Genomic DNA, 9,983 nt, shown 5'->3' with positions numbered 1-9,983 from the left:
GTATGACAATAGTGAAAAGTACATATATTAGCACTTTTACAAGATGACAAGCATTTCTTCTCCCTTTTATTGTATTTTTTTTTCTTTTCTTTTTTTTTATGTACCTAATGTTATAAATAATTATTCTCATGAAAAGGGTTGGAGTGTTTGGTTCATTGGCTAGGTAACAATAAGGATTTCAAGAAAAATTAGGGATAAAAAGGCTCAAAGGGGTTTGCAAGGGTCAATTTTAATTAGGAAAAGGGCCAAAGGTTTAAAATGAGAAGGTTTAAAATCAAAGAATGCCTAATCATCTCTCTTTTCAAGTACAAGCTGGTATTTCACCTTGAAAGGTTTAGAAAATTTGTTCTAGGATTGGTGAGGCATCATTGGACTACCTTATATCCAATAACTCCCTCTAAACACTTCCATCTCCAAATGACTAGTTGGGTGGCTTTTTGGCTAAGAAGATATAAGCAAGGGATAGACACTTCAAAACCTTGCACCTCTTAGGAAAATTTCAATCCACAAACCCAACTAAAGGTAAGTCAAATCACTCTCATAGGCAACTTTTCAATACTCAAGGGATTTGGCAAAAGATTTTAATGCATGATGCATGATTCCTAAAAATGAGCAATGCATTAACTAAATGGAGGAAATCTATTTGTGTGCAATGTGTACAATTTCTAAGTGATGTATAATGTGTGTGTAAATGTGTTATGTATATGTGTGTAAGGATGTATATGTAAAATATTTACAATATATGTAAATGGAATGGGATGAGATGCTCCTATACTCAAAATGTGAAAAATGAAGCAAAAATCAAAATGTGCACCCCCAAACTCAAAATTAGACATTGTCCTCAATGTCTCAAGTAGTGCATTATCAAAACTCAAAGTAAACAGGAATTACCAGGAATTGTGAGATTTAAGAGCAAAAAGAAAGAGTTACCTGGTATGGAGTAGATGAGAAGTCAAGAAATAATGGGGATGCATAAGAAGCTGCACAGGTTATGCAGAGTAAAGTGCTGTCCAGAACAGGTGCATAAGGAAGGTGCATAAGGAAGGTGCATAAGCTGCGCAGTTCTGCATGAGGGGCAATAAGGACTGCACAGGCTATGCAAAATATTTGCATGAGGGGATTCACAGCCTATGCAGTTCTGCATGAGTGGCATAGAGGACTGCACAAGCTATGCAAAATATTTGCATAAGGGTATTCATAGCCTATGCAGTATATTCAAAAGCTGCTGCATGATGATGAGCAAGGGAAAAATGTGCAACCACCAGTAGAAGCATGCAAATATATATAGAGTATGGACAAATATGCACAAAAGGGCAGTAAAGGCAATGAAATCAATGAAAAACTAATGTAATAGCCATCCAATAAAACTTCAAGAAAAACAGAATTCAAAACAAATTAAAATTATTTCAACATATCTACAAAGAAAAACTCCTACAAGTTTGAACAAAAGTAAAACAGAAACTAATCTAATTCTATTGTTTTGCCTTTGTCCAAAGAAGTTGCTAAGGGTCAAGTTATCGTTGTCATCGAAATGATGGTGCTGGAGGAGGTGATGGAGGTGGAGGAGGCATTCACAGAAAAACCATCAGTTGCTTCATCATCTCCTTTAATTCTTTCTGCTTGTCTCTGGTTTCCATGACAAAGTCAAATAGTTGATCATGACGATCCTTGAGGGTATCAAGACTAGTGTCAAGCTTCCTATCCACAAAATATATATCATCACTAAGCCTTTCAAGATAGCTGAATAAGGCTTTAGTGTTGAATGCAGGAGGGGCTGTGGATGAAGAGGGTTCAGCTGCAGAAGGTGTGGGCTGTGCAGAAGCTGCTGGGGTGTCCTATGCAGACTGAGGGGGTGGTGTAGGTTCAGCAGAGTGCTGTTGGACTGGTGGGACAGATGGTTTCTATGGTTGTGCAGTGGGTTCAGTTTCTGTTGCTGGTTATGCAGGGTCAGAGGGTGGCAAGCTGAATCCAGTTTTGGATAGGTGTGTAGCATCAAAATAGAGGGTGTCTGAAAGTGCTGGTATTGGATGCTCTTCCGGATTAAAACCAAAATGCTTGGCTATGACAGTTATGAGCCCACCCAAGACAATGTCACCTATGGATTTGGTGGCAATATGCAACACATGCTCACAAAAGAGGTAACCAGGAGAAACCTTGACCTTGTGAAAAGCACACCATAACATGAATAATTCAGATTTCCCAACAACACCATAACTAGTCTCTCTTCCCAAGATAGTGCTAGCAATAAGCCTATGGATAAACCTAAGTGCAGGGTCTAGTATTTAAGAAGTTTTGGATCTACCAGCAAAAAAAGTCTGAGATTGGTTTGTGATAATTCTCCAAAACTGAGCAGCATTCCAAATGCCTTTGTTTGCTACCTCTACCCCTGTATATGGTACTCTAAATAGCCCATCAATTGCAAAACCAAAAATGCTATGAAATTGGTCCAAAGATAACTCTCTATTTTGCTCCAAACATCTAAATTTCATAGTTGGCTTAAAATCTACATCATGCAATTTCAGGGTAGCAGAAAATGAGGAAATAAACTCCAAAACTAAAGCTGGATAAACTATCTCTTGCTTATGCACAAATTCCATCCAACCCATACCATCAAGGTATGCAACCACATTATCAAATAAACCAAGTGATTGTAAAGAATCTGCAGAAATATACCTAGTGGGTTGCACCCTCCTTTCCTTAAGTCTCTTAAAGGTCGCTTTGTGAGTTGCATCAGGAAGAGCCCAAGGTAGCTTTGATACCTGTGTTGCTACTGATGTTTGCCTTTTGCTGGAAGAGGGTGATTTGGCTTGTGTGGAGGCTGAAGTTTTGGGGTTTTTGGGTAGAGGCTCTGAAATTGGGGTGGTGGGTGGTTCTTTGCGTTTTGCGAGAGGAGGTGTAGAGGCAATGGGTCGCGTAGATTTCGACCTAATTTTTCTCTTGTAAGTGGCTGTGGGGGGTGGAGGAGGAGTTTCTTGTGGAGGAGAATCGGGGTTAGGAGGCCGCATTGACAGGGGCAAAACTTGGAGAGGGGAAGTTTGAGGAGAATGAGGAGGCGACTCCATCGGTTCCCGATGGTGAGGATGGAGGAGATGAGGGAGAAAAATGAAAAATGCAGGGAGAAATTAGGGTATATGCGGCGAAATAGGAGTGAAGAAGAAGGGGAGAGGAAGAGTTATGCCGGAATAAAGGGCGTGGGGGAAAAAGGTAGCAAACAGGAATATCGGGAAGTAGAGGTGGGAAAATGGTGCCAAAAACAAATTTTGATTTGAACAGGGCATGTGTTAAGGCTGCATAAGTGAAAAGTGAGTCTGCATAACTTATGCACTCTCTTATGCATGTTTCGGTGGGTGATAAAAAATGTGAAAAACTGATTATGCAAGAGTGCATAGCTTATGCACTAACTTATGCAAGTTTCGGCCTATTTTGGATTTCAGAGAAATAGGTCATGCAGAAATGCATAAGTCATGCACTCTCCTTATGCAGATTTTGGCTTTTGGGGAGTGTGGTCATGCGGAAGTGCATAAGTCATGCACTCCCCTTATGCACCTCTCGGTAGGTTTTGAAATCCAAAGTTGGTGGTTATGCAGAAGTGCATAAGTCATGCACTCTGCTTATGCAGGTCTCGGCAAGTTTTGAATTTTGGAGGGTTCGGTTATGCGGAAGTGCATAAGTCATGCACTCCCCTTATGCACCTCTCGGCAGGTTTTGAAATCCAAAGTTGGTGGTTATGCAGAAGTGCATAAGTCATGCACTCTGCTTATGCACCTCTCGGCAGGTTTTGGTTTTTGGGGAGTTCGGTCATGTGGAAGTGCGTAAGTTATGCACTCCGCTTATGCACCTCTCGGCAGGTTTTAATTTTTGGAGAGTTCGGTCATGCGGAAGTGCATAAGTTATGCACTCCGCTTATGCAGATTTCGGCAGAAAGAGAAAATGCAGGATTTGAAGTCATGCAAAAGTGCATAAGTCATGCACACACTTATGCAAGTCTCAGCAGGTATGAAATTTGACAAAAATGTGGCTATGCAGAGTTGCATAAGCTATGCTCATCCCTTATGCAGTTTACAACAGAGAGGGAAATGGCAGGAATTGTGGTTATGCAGGATTGCATAAGCTATGCAGTTACTTATGCACAATTCAACAAGATTGAGAGAACAATTGAAAATGATTTGCAAGTGTGAAAAATACCCTAGAATGAAGAAATATAATTCCATGAAGCATAAACCATAAGAAATTGTCACCAAAAACACATCAATATATACAAAATCCATCAAAATTACATCACACAAGCTTGTAGAAATGGATCCTGCATAAAAGGCATTTGTGAATCATGCCATTTCAACTCAAATTCTACAAATCAACATTTAGCACAGTAAAACTCAATAAAATCTGCATAAAGTTGCATTTATCCACAAATGAGAATAGACTCCCCAAGTTATGCCAAGAAAATGCAATATGTCCATCTTAAATCTCACAACCCAAATAAGCTCAAAACTACAAAGATGACCCACTTACCACCATATTAACATTAAAAACACAAATACTTAAAAGTTACACACCCAACCTCACCAAGAACATAAGTCATCTGCTGCAGACCCCTCCTTTGCTGCAGAATTTCATTTTTTTTTTCTCTCTGCATAAACTAGGTAGCAAACCTGCACAGGTTATGCAGTAAAAATCAATCAATTTTGGAAGAGTTGAAGGACAAAATATCAGTTAAGGGTCACTCCCCAGCAGTTCACCAGCCTTCCTCCATTGAAATACATCTACAAGGGACAAGATTCAACAATGTCAAAAATTGAATTTGGGGAGATTTAAGATAAAAACAAAAGCAATGTAAATAAAAGTAAATCAACAAAAGTAAAATAAAAGAACTTGGGATGCCTCCCAAGAGCGCTAATTTATAGTCCTTAGCTGGACTCTTTTCATGTTTCATGGTGGCTGAAATTGGAATTTATTGCCTCTGTTTCCAATAGGTTCTTCAATGAATCTATATTTCATTTTCTTTCCATCACATGAGAAGATCCTTATTGCTTTATCTAAAAATCCAACCATTTCTTTCTTGACAACCTTTGGTGCATCTTTTTCTTTAAGAGATGGTTGTTTTACTTCACTTTTCTCTACTTGCTCAACTTGAAAGATTGGTGCCATAGGACAAGGTGGATTACTATTCAAATGTTGTGCAAATGCAGCCTCTTTTGCATTTTCATCATTAATACTCCTTTCATGGATAAGACAACTTTCAAGAGAAGCCTTCGGATAGCTTTTTCTAAAGTGCTCTTTTACTAACTCATCAACTATATCAATTCTCAAATAAGAGTCTACATCTTCATGTTGCTTCTTCTTATCATTGCCAATGTTGAAGACTAAATGATCCTCTCCGACTCTGAGAGTAAGCTTCTCACCTTTCACGTCAATCAAAGCACCAGCTGTAGCTAGGAAAGGCCTCCCCAAAATGATTGGGATATTAGAATCCTCTTCCATGTCCAAGATGACAAAGTCAACAGGTATATATAATTTCCCAACCTTCAGAGGCACATTCTCTAAAATCCCTTCAGGATACTTAATTGATCTATCATCTAACTGAAGAGAAATGTGGGTTGGCTTAAGATCTCCCATGTTGAGCTTCTCATAGATGGAGAGGGGCATAAAGCTAACACTAGCCCCTAAATCACATAAAGCTTTTATAGAACATGATTCCCCAATGTGGCATGGAATTGAAAAACTCCCTGGATCCTTGAGCTTTGGAGGAAGTTTCCTTTGGAGGATAGCACTGCATTCCTCAGTTAAGGCTACAGTCTCATAATCTTCAAGTCTCCTCTTATTTGAGAGAATTTCTTTTAGAAACTTAGCATAAGAAGGCATTTGGGAAAGAGCATCAATAAAAGGCACATTTATATATAGCTTCTTCAAAACCTCTAAGAACTTCCCAAATTGCTTATCAAGCTTGGCTTTTTGAAATCTCTGTGGAAAGGGAAGCTGTGGCTTGTAAGGCTCTAGAGGTATGTATTTCTCTTCTTTCTCTTTTCTTGCACTCTCTTTCTTTTCACTCTCTTGTTTTTCATTTTCATCAACATCTTCCTCATTTTCTCTCTTCTCACTTTTTTCACTCTTCTCATTATGTACTATTTTACCACTTCTCAGTGTAATGGCATGACATTGCTCTCTTGGGTTTTCTGGTTGACTTGGAAGTTTTCCAAAAGACTTGGTACCTAAGAAAGATGCTTGTTGTGCAATCTGATTTTCCAACATTCTGTTATGTGTTTGCATCTGTTCTAGCCTTGCTTTCATCTCTTTCATCTCCTCATCATGCTTAGTTTGGTTAGCAAGAATCTGTTGTAATAAAGCTTCTGTGGTGGAACTTTGTTCTTGCTGTTTTGGTGGAGGATTCATATTTTTCTGCTGAAAATTAGGCAATGGTTGCCTATTTTGCTGATATGGAATTCCTTGTTGCTGTTGTGGTTGAAAATTCTGATTTGGAACTTAACTTTGCTAATTTCCCCATGAAAAGCTGGGATGATTCCTCCAAGTTGGATTATAAGTTTGAGAGTAAGGATTCCCCATTTGCTTGTTTCCATAATTACCAATATATGCTGCTTGCTCTCCATAGTCTACTCCACAGCTAGTAGTTCCTTCTGCATAAGCAACTTGTTGTGAACTTCCAGATGATGATGATGAACTAACCAACATACTCAAATCTTCCATCTTCTTAGCCAAGACATTTGTAAGTGCATCAAACTTTGCATTAATCATGTTGAACGGATCAAGGTCATACATTCTAGCAGCTTGCCTCTTCTGAGTTGGAGCTGGTCCTCTTGGACTACTCTAAAGATGAGTATTCTTTGCAATTTTCTCCAATAGCTCATAAGCTTCATCTTCATGCTTCATAATAAATTCTCCTCCTGTTTGAGCATCAATAATCCCTCTAATTGCAGGAGTGACATTTGTGTAAAAATTCTGATTTATCATCCATTTTGGAATGGCATGATATGGGCATTGTCTCTCTAATTCCTTCCATCTCATCCATGACTCATAGAGAGTTTCTTCTTCTCTTGGTCTGAAAGCTGTCAATTCATTCCTCAATTCTTGAGTTTTTCCAGGTGGAAAATATTGTGCAAGAAATGCATCAGTGAGTTGCTCCCAATTTGTAATGGAGTTGTGAGGTAAAGAATCAAGCCAATCCAATGCTCTATCTTTCAAAGAGAATGGGAATAGCTTCAATCTTGCTGCATCATCAGACACTCCAGGTTGTTTTTGCATGTCACAGATCATAGCAAATTTCTTTAGATGTGTGTGTGGATTTTCAGAAGGATGTCCCCCGAATTGGGAATTTTGAATCATTTGAAGAACTCCAAAATCCATCTTGTAACTATTTGCATCAATCCTTGGTCTTGCTATGCTCTCTCTCAAGTCATCAAAACGAGGAAAAGCATAATCCATCATACTTCCCCTAGGCACATTAGCATTTATAATTTCTTCACCTTGGGCTGCATTTTCATTGTTTCAATCATTTCCAACATTACCTCCACCAATTCTGATTCTTTCATCAGCCATGTCTGCTTCTAATTCAGTTTCTCTCAAAGCTTCTTTTCTTTTTCTGGTTTCTTTCTTGTTGGCTTTACAAAATTTCTCAATTTCAGGATTGAACTATAAGGATGTGTCACTTGTGCTTCAAGCTCTTCTCATAAAAGATTAAAAGTACCTGAAAAAAAAAAACAAACAAACACAAAATGAAAAGATAACAAAGATAAAACTAAAAACAACTAAAATAATCAAGAATTCAATCTTAAACAAATAACTCCCCGGCAACGGCGCCAAAAACTTGATGTGGCCCAACCGCAAATGCACGGGTCGTACAAGTAATATAGAAAAGATATCGTTCCCACGAGGAGCTGTGTTAATGATTGAATTTTTTTTATAAAAAATTGACTAAATTGAACTATCTTTGAAATTAAAGTAACAAATTGATGGGTATTGGAGTATGAAATCTATATGTGCAAAATTAATAATCTATCCAACAACATATTAATTAAACTAAAATTGCATCAATTTGAAATAAGTAAGTTCAAATATGGCAAGATTTAAAATGGCAAGCAATTAAATTCAATTGAAAATTAATAATGATAAAAAGGCGATTTCGGAGTTCGGGATTTCATATTCGAGCTATTTTGGGATTTTAAATTGGTTATCCAATCTTGTAAAACTTACGGGTTTTAAGGAGATTAATTCTTAAATCCTTTGAATACCCTTTCGAGTAAGACAAAGCGTGCCTTAATCAATCTAATCCTACTTTCATGGAGTTAGAGTTAATCAAGACCCATTAAGTTCCTTAATTAATCTGTAAATCCTCTTAATCCTTAGTCTATTTCTAGATCTAAGTTAATTAAGTCCAATTTCCTGATTATCTATCACAAGGCCTTCTCCTTTCGGTGCCTCAACCATGGATTAAGAACATCACTTAATGGGATCCTATATTAAGCATGTCATTAAGCACACAATAAAACTCATTAAGACCACAAAATATGGATTACCCAATCAAAATCCACACAATATATCAAATATTACATCCCTTACTCCAGAATCTAAATAAACTACTCACTACCCATAATGTTTACAAGAAATTCTTAGTTTATACGGAAATAAAGCTTTAATCTAAGCTAAGAAACAGAAAGCTCAACACTAGAAATGTAGGAAAAATGTAAGAAAAGAAAGAAATCTCCAAATCTGGTTGGAAATGGTGTGGAAAAATGATTGTGACTTTTCAGCTGCTGCCTCTCCTCTCCCTTTTCTTCCTTTCTTCCTTGTCTCCCCTCTAAAATGGGAAATAAGGCTATTTATAGCATTTTTCTGACATGGAGCCCTAAAATGGTGTGTTTTAGGAGGGATTTTCTAAGGGAATCTTCTGCCAGCTCATTAATGAAATCTTTGTGGATCAGATAAGTGGATCGCATAAGTCATGCAAATCCTTATGCGCCACTGCTTCAGCTCACTTATGCGAAACTGCATGACCAGGTGCATAGGTTATGCACAATTCAGTAAGATTGCATAAGGGGGCGTGAATCTGCATAAGCCATGCACTCTCCTTATGCACAATTCGGCAGGTATTGGAACAGTGATTTTTCTCCTTATGCAGATCTGCATGGCTTATGCGGCAAGTTATGCGCAATTTGGCCAATGCATATTTCAACTTTGAAACTTGTTTTTGGCATCTTTGGCTGTAGAGATCACTCCTCAATAGCAAAATTTCTTTTTAGTCCATCAAAAATACCATTTTTCCTACAAAACAAAGTAAAAATTACAAATTAATCCAAAATTGACAATTATGAAAAACTAACTAAATAACTAATGAAATTAGCTAAAAGTGACTAATAATCAAATAAAATGGCTATGAAATTAAACCTAAATGATTATGCAAAATGTATGCATCAATTTCCTTTATTTCTGTGTTTATAATTTGCACCAAGTTTATATTGCGTTAAAAAACGCGTAGAAGGTTATTCCCGAGTTTACTTCTTTGTTAATCAGTCCATTCTTTTTACCAATCTTCGTTACTTCTAAATGCAAGAGTTCTAGTTGGATAAAATGTAGGCAACCATATCTAAAGCGCTTCTTTAAAAATGAAAGGTCTGAAGAATAAGTCAGGAAAATAGTAAAGTTGAATCACTAGGCTAACACAGAAGACGATCGGGTAAAACGCCATAAGGCGGAATAAAAACCAAATCTCAGATAAATAAATAGAACAAATCAGGTATCAAAAAGTACTGGCTAGGCAACCACATAGGAGGTTGGTAAAATACAGTTCGGTATCCCCTGTCCATTCACGAGGTACCAAGGAGTTAAAAGAAGTCTTATTCTGATCCCCGGCATCTTTGAATGCCAGAACCCTTAGTCTTAGGCTCTTATGATGTGTAGCAGTAATCAAATTTCGATAGGTCAGAAAAGTCCTTATCCGACTACCATTAAAAATAAAAGAGATCGGAGGAGAG

The 9,983-nt window shown here is 37.6% G+C and overlaps 1 non-coding gene across 1 annotated transcript; it reads left to right on the top strand.

Annotated features, from left to right (window-relative positions):
- The first annotated feature begins 6,976 nt into the window (after window positions 1-6,976).
- Window positions 6,977-7,083, top strand: LOC131170955 (small nucleolar RNA R71). The gene has a single exon (XR_009141717.1). It is a non-coding gene; the product is annotated as a small nucleolar RNA R71 (small nucleolar RNA).
- The last annotated feature ends 2,900 nt before the right edge of the window (window positions 7,084-9,983 follow it).

The sequence above is a fragment of the Hevea brasiliensis genome, chromosome 11 (genome assembly GCF_030052815.1).
Source record: "Hevea brasiliensis isolate MT/VB/25A 57/8 chromosome 11, ASM3005281v1, whole genome shotgun sequence".
Taxonomy (NCBI): Eukaryota; Viridiplantae; Streptophyta; class Magnoliopsida; order Malpighiales; family Euphorbiaceae; genus Hevea; species Hevea brasiliensis.
Note: the sequence above shows the minus strand (reverse complement) of the source record. Positions and strands in the feature narration are given on the sequence as shown.